Source organism: Agelaius phoeniceus, chromosome 7 (assembly GCF_051311805.1).
Source record: "Agelaius phoeniceus isolate bAgePho1 chromosome 7, bAgePho1.hap1, whole genome shotgun sequence".
Taxonomy (NCBI): domain Eukaryota; kingdom Metazoa; phylum Chordata; class Aves; order Passeriformes; family Icteridae; genus Agelaius; species Agelaius phoeniceus.
Genome location: NC_135271.1, coordinates 36,332,927 through 36,340,078, shown reverse-complemented (window position 1 = coordinate 36,340,078; position 7,152 = coordinate 36,332,927).

Below are 7,152 nucleotides of genomic sequence, written 5' to 3'. Positions count from 1 at the left end.
GAGGGATGGAAAGGGTAAAAGGCTGCAGCAAGCGAGGCACGGAAGCCAGCTGTCCCATGCACAAGTCTCCAGGGCCTTAACCTCCAGACCACAGCGCTCAGCTTCTTCTGAAAAAGGGCAAGGCTGTACAGCAGAACTGTGGAACTGGAAGGCTTGTGGGCTGAAATGAGTCCAAAAGACATATTAACAGGCATGAGAGGCCTGTGATGAAATAGCTAAGGTATTAATGCAGCCAGAGGCTGGTAATGAATACAAAAAATGCCCACATTTACCCAAGAGGTCCCAAAGGTCTTTCGTCCAGAACATTGTGATCCTTAGAGAAATCTCTTAAGAAAGTTAAACCACAGGGTTAGGGCTCCAGGACAAAATCTGGGCTAGTGTGGTCTCTCAGCTGTTCTGAGAGACCTGTGACCTGATGAGACCTTATTTGCAGTGTTGTTAAAGAGCATGGATATCATCCTCTGGGACTTGTGCCCTGTTAGGTGAGGGTGCCCTCCTGCCCCTATGGGTGGTGTGAGTCCCCCACTGTGCCCTGTGGCTGTGCTGCAGGTAGCAAAGCTTAGTTCGCGCATTTTCAGATGAGATTCTGTCCCCTGGTGACAGGGGAAGTCCTGAATGCTCAGATACTACCCATGATATACAAAATGCTCTTCTGATACTTAGCTCTCCATCTTTCGGTCACTGAAGAAAATCTCTGAGGTGCAGAGCACTGGTCAGTGCAGGATAAAGTGCCACCATCACAATCTGACCTTCAACACTTCTTGTTTCCTCAGCCCATTCATTTTTTAATGCATGGAGAACCTCGGTCCTTGGTGCTTGAACCATGGGTGCTGAGCAGAGCTGGGTGGCAAGGAGAAAATGGTACCTGGAGGCTGATAAAAGCAGAGAGTTGGATGGCTGAACATCCGTGGTCCTGGATAAAGTTCAAACATCACAGAAATGAGGAAACAAAAGCAGGTTTGATGGATCTTCCTCTAAAGTAAATTCTAAACCAATGCCCATCTCACCTGTTTTTTGGAGTGGATGAACCCACTTTTTAGGACTCATGCACTGCAGTCAGGCACCTTTTTGATGCTTCCAAAGGTGTGGCAGGCCCTGACTGTCCCCAAGGCGGTCTCCACACTGCTCACCCTGTGTCTGTGTGTCCTTTAGCCTCTCCGTCCTTCAGAAGTTTTTCTTTTGTATGTATCGTTTCCCATTCAGAGTGCCCCAATGAGGAAGGGTTGCTGGGAAGAGGCATTGCTGTATGGCACTGGCACGTCCCTTGGCATGAAAACACCGCCAATGCTGTGATTATTTTGTGCACCTGATGTGAGAGTCCGTACAGCCATTCTTTGCTTTGACCATTAACAAGGTCTGATTTTAGTCCAAAACAAGCTTTCTTGAAACAAAATAGTCATTTTCCAGTCTTCCTGTGGAAGCCAAAAGTATTTTAAGTTGGACTGGGCTGGCCTAAACACAGGGTGGGGAAGGAGTCGGTAGGTTTGGGACATTTTAATAATGAAGAGAAGAATGTGAAAGGAAGGATTAAACATGGTGTTTTATGTGTATTTATTGAGTCAATTTATAAGGTGCCTTTTGCAAAATATCTTGAGCACTGCATGGAAAACCACAATGCAAAATATTTGAAAAATCTGAACACGAAGCCAGCGTGTCCCAGCATACAGCCAGGAAACAAAGGAGAAGCTGGCACTGGGAGCAGTTCTCTAATCACCAGGCCCCAGCAAAAGGAGATCTGTGTCTGCAGGACAAGGTGAGCCATCATGGGAAGGATCTGTTCCCTGTGCTCTAGACAGCCCCAGGTAAGTCTCTGTGGGCAGCCTGGAGGACAAATGGCTCAGCCCATCAGATTTCCTCCAAGAGAGACCTGGGCTGACAGACCTCAGTGGAGATAGGGTGACCCTGGCTGATCTAGGAGGCCTGAAGGTGGCTCATTGCAAGCTCAACTGGTGAGCACATAGGAGCAGGACTGCCTGGATGGGAGCACTTTGAGGAACACAACCACTGCTCCATCCGTACTGCACAATCCCCAGGACTGCTGCCCCTGGACCATTTTCAGGGAGAGGCCAATTAGAAGCCCATTTCACCTGTCCAAGGCAAGAGCACAGATGTTTATGGCACTGTTTCTGTTATGGGATTTTCTTGCTTGGAACTGAAGCATGAATTTTTGGCACACTGCTGTGCTGATGGCTTTTTCCTGTGAGATGGCCAGAGCTGCCCCTCCAGCTGTGCGGCTCTGCTAAACCCTGCAGAGGTGCTGCCAAGTGCTCCCCAAAATCCTTGTGAAGTCCATGGGACACCTGTGTGGTGAGGAACACTATAAAGGATGCACTTAACAAGAGTGCTTTGAAGTCATGGGTATTGGAAAAATGTTCTGTGGAGGATTTAAGTGAATTAAAGAAGAGGTAAAGACCTCAAGGCAAAATTGCTGCACCTCGATCATACAACTTCAATCATTTTCAAGGGTGGCAAGGAACTGAAAATGGGCAGAGTAGAAAAGTGACCATGCTGATTGCTTTGAGCCATACAAGATGCATTTTTTAGCATGTGTAGCACAGTTAATTTCCTTATACAGTATTTTTCCTAAAAAGAATTTGCTATAATAAAAATGAAGGAATACCATGTGCATGGGACAGAGATTAATCTGCAGTACACAAGGACATATCTTCAGGGGAGGAATCATACCTACAAGAGGAGGTTTAATTGCAGGAAATACTGCTCACCAAATTGCTGAGTTGTCAGTATATTTGAAGAGATAATTTTGTTTTGCAAATCTAACCTGTGCAGTTTCTGCTGCGGTGGAGGCTGGGAGAGATGAGTGAGATCAACAAACGTTGTGAGTGGGGTGGCCTTCATCACTTCCTTCCCTACAGTCAACCACTTGCCTCTTCCAATGAGAAGAGTGAAATACTTTAAAAAACCCAAAACAAAACAAGAAAACCAGCTCATAAAAGTTCATCTGTTGGCAGTGAGGCCCAAGACAGGACTTCAGTCTGGTTTTAGCTCATGTGACTGAAGTGAAGGTCAATCCACAAAGTAGCCCTTTGGCTGGCTGGAACATTTACTACTTATATTAAGGCTTTGGGCAATCTGTGTTGGGAAAGGGGTTTTGGACAGGTGTCCCTTGAGAGTGGTCCAGGGTCTTTCAGTCATGAGTTGCTTGTCCACCTGTCTGTCCCAGTGTTGGAAGAGAGGTGAGAACAAGAACTATGAGGGCCAAACCTTCCATTTAGCTCCTGAATGAGAAGCATGAACTGATGCATCTGCATCACCTGGCAGCATCACCTGGCAGCATCACCTGGCTTTCTGTCACATGGTTTTCATGTATTATCTGGACATTGCCCTTACCTGGAGGACTTTACCAGCTAGGAGCAGAACTGATTTACAGCCTGACATTTTTCAGAAATAAGAGTGTGCCTAAAGCAGAGAGGTGCTTGTATGGATGATGTTAGAATAGGGGCTGATACTTGGAAGTGCTGCAAAGCATTTCTGGAGGAGCTGGTTTGCATGCAGAAGGATTTGACCTTGAACTTTCTCCTGCAGTTCAGGCCAATACCCTCTACCCCCTAGGCCTGAAAAATGTTCCACCCCCTTTCTTTAAAAATATATTTGTTATGTCTAATTTTTCTGGCCAGAGCACTGGTACAGACTCGTACCCACAGAGCTATGTGGGTCAGGGGTGGGACGTGATGTGACATGTGAGTGACTTTAGCTAAGCTTACTGGAGTACTCAGTGCAGTTACAGCAGCACAACTGTTCTCTTCTGGGGACAGTTCACTGTCATTCCAGGGGGTGGTGGCTTTACTGTCCCAGTGAGAAGTAAGCTCTGTGAGTCTCCCTGGGCTCACATTTGCCTGTGGCAGCCACAAGCTCACTGTGACATTCATGCTGCCAGTTCCAGAGTGAGTTTGAAAGCAGACACCCAAAGCTCTGACCTCATGTTCAAGGGACCTGCCAAAGGATTCTGGGTGTCCTGGAGCAGTGTCTCTGATGATCCAGAGCATGTGAGCTTGGATCTTGGCTGCAGATCTCCAGACCTTATGTGGGACATGTGTGGGTGTGTGAGTAATGTGGCTAGCAGAAGAGTCCCATTCTGGGGACAAGCTCAGGTAGAAGAGTCATGTCCCCTGTGATCCCATGGGTTAGGCACTGGAGCAGTGATGGAACAGGTTTGTGTGCTCCAGCCAGGGAGTTGCAGCCAGACTGCCTGGTGCCCAGCCAGAGCACTGCAGCACCCAGGCCCAGCTCTAGAGTGGTTCTCCTTGGGATCACACACACAACTTCCTCCAGCCCAGCTGCTGGGCAGAGTGGAGGCCACTGCCATGCTGCCAGGTGCGTGTGTGAGTCACAGAGCACAACCCCCCCACCCCCAAGTCAGTCTAGACACAGTGAAGTCCAGCTGCCTGCAAACACCCCATCCCATCAGCTTCCCAGCCAGGGCTCTCCTGGCTGGCTCGGGTAATTTGGAAGGACTCCAGCAGAGGATTTGGCAGGCTGATCTCTCACAGTTCTTCCCAGTTCAGACCAATGTGGTGAACTGGTTTACCAAACACTTCATACTGTTCACTGTGCTTCTGCCCTTCTTTGAGTAATGACTGTGTTTATTGGCACAGTGTCAACATTCATGAAGTCACACCCCCTGTCTTCATGTGAGAGGTTACTGTCATGCTGGAGTGGAAGCATCTACTTGCTTTTGTGGGAGAAAAGTGGGTATAGAGGGCAATGTGGTAATTTTACAAGCAGCAGTGTTGAGTATAGGAAGCCACATGGTTAAGTCCTGTCTCTGCCACACCAGAGTGGGTTTTCCAGTGAATTCTCAGCAGTGGGGGATCTTCAAGGTGTCTTAAGAAAGACTCCACCTGACCGGGAAGATGCAGGCAATATCTCAGTGAGAGCTTGCTCTCAAACCTCTCCAGGTGCTTATCACTGGCGTTGATTTTTTGGACATAAATAGTTTGTGTAGAGAGGCTGACATTTTCCCACAGACCATGACTTAAACCTTGTGGGAGCTCATGTGCAGGCTGCTGGTGGTGTGGGTATACAGGAATCCTGGCTGGCTTCCATGCAGCTACCTGCCCTGACCTGTTCCATGAAATCAAGAGATGCAACAGCTATTTCCTAGGAGATCTTTTGTGTTTATGCTCTGCTGGGTCAGGCTGGCCCACAAAAGCCATTGGGCTGGGGTTGTTTCTGTATTGGCTCAGTGGCTGGAGGAGTTTGAAAGCTTGACATCTTTTTATAACACCATGTGCCCCCATCTTCTCTCCATGGGGCAGGGTAGTCCTGCTTGGACAGAAGGATGGAAGTACCCTCCTGACTACCTCTTCTAGGAATATTGATGCAGCACTAGAAAGCAGTGGTAATGTCCTTCAGGGAGACAGCTGCACAAATCTTGAGAACCTGAGCTAGAAAAACCTTGTGTCATTGAGACATTGGGCAATTCAAAAGAAACACAAGTGGCAAGAGTTATCCTTCTGTGATTTTTTTTTTTTTACTTGCCCTCCATTAATTTCTGTATCCACTGCAGTTTCTAGCTCTCTCTTCAGCTTTTTCCTGCCCAGTCCCATTGCATTCCCAGTGCATGCAGCCCTGCAGAAAGGCAGCACTGGACTGTAAAGAGCTGACTCTACCCAGGAGCTCCTGGTATCCGGCAGAGGGCAAGCGAGCTAAGACAGCAATCCCGTCCCTGCAATCCCCCCTGCAATGCTCCCTGCTCAGGGAAAATCTCTTGGGATTGTTCTGGGCTCTCAGCAGACAAAATCACATTATCCAGCCCTCTTCACCTGCCTGCATCTTTCCATTTCTCCTGGCCAGTAACACCATATTTTATTTCTTTCTACACTGGTGTCCTGATAGGTAGTGGCATGATGTTCTACTCAAAACTTTTAGCTATTTTTCAGCCTGACTGGATACAGGAAGTATTTTTTAATGCTTTTTTTTTTGTTTCCTGTGTTTATTTCCTGCAGTTTCGGAAGACATCTTCCTCTTTTTTGGGTCCATTTTGGATCACAGGCCCTGGGGTCTTGAAAGCTGATTCCCTAGAGAAGCTGTTGTTTCCCCAGCCTGCTAAAAGCAAGGAGCAGTTCTGTCCAACGTGTGCACAAACATGACTCAAATGGCTCCTGCTGCTCCTTTACAGCTATAGTACATCCAGACATTCACATTGTTACCTGTTACTGTTCCAGCTGGCAGCTTCACAGTCCCATGTGCTGCAGGACAGAATCTTTCTAATCAAGTCCTCTCCTTTCTGAGAATGTGCACTGTTCACCCTTACACCTGGCTGAGGGTAAGATTTAAGATTTAATCAGCAAATTAAAAAATAAACAAAGCAAGTTTGAAGAGAAGCAGATATTCCTGTCCTTTATTTTGGGATGCTCTCTCTTTTTTCTCAGCACAAGTCAGTGTGTGTGCATCATCAAAGGGAATTAAAATGTGGTTCAACTCTCAAAAGGCACTGCGGGAAACCAACACCAGTTGCTGTGCATTTGCTTCCTGTAAAAGGTCAGCACTGGGCTGTACTTGCTGTGAGAGTTAAAAATGCTGAAGGAAATCATATACTCATTTCTCTTGAATGCTTGTAGTGCACAGGCTCCTTGTTCTCTTAGGTTCTTCTGGAAAATCCCAGTAACGAAGTTAAGTAGGCTTTACTCTACTCACACCTGTTCTGGTAGGTAAAAGAGTGAGTAACTGGTTTATTGCCTTAGGCAAGGGTGTGCTTGCTCCTGACTGCTCCCTGTTCCTCCCTGCAGCCACACCAGCAGTGCCCACTGGGATAGAGTGACAGGAGGGAGAGCTGGATGCAGAAGAAGGATGGATACAGCATGGATCCAGAAAATGGGTCAGGCTCTGGCTGGGTGGATATCCCAAAAGCCAGGGTATTGCATAGGGTTTGGGGGGAGGCAGATTTGGACCCTCTGTTTTAGAGCTTGTGGGTGAGGGAGGAGAACCTGTGCTTGCAGAAAGCTCATTAGAAAACAGCTCTCTCTGGTGGGGTGGGTTTCATCTGGAATCTGTGAGAGACAATAAACAGGATGTCCCACAATGACATTTTTATAGAGCTGCTTTGCAGAGTGGGGCTGTGTTTAAAATCCAAATTTAGTTTATTTGAGTGGGAGCGTCCTCAGCTTTAATGTCTGCTTGCTTTCAAAGCAA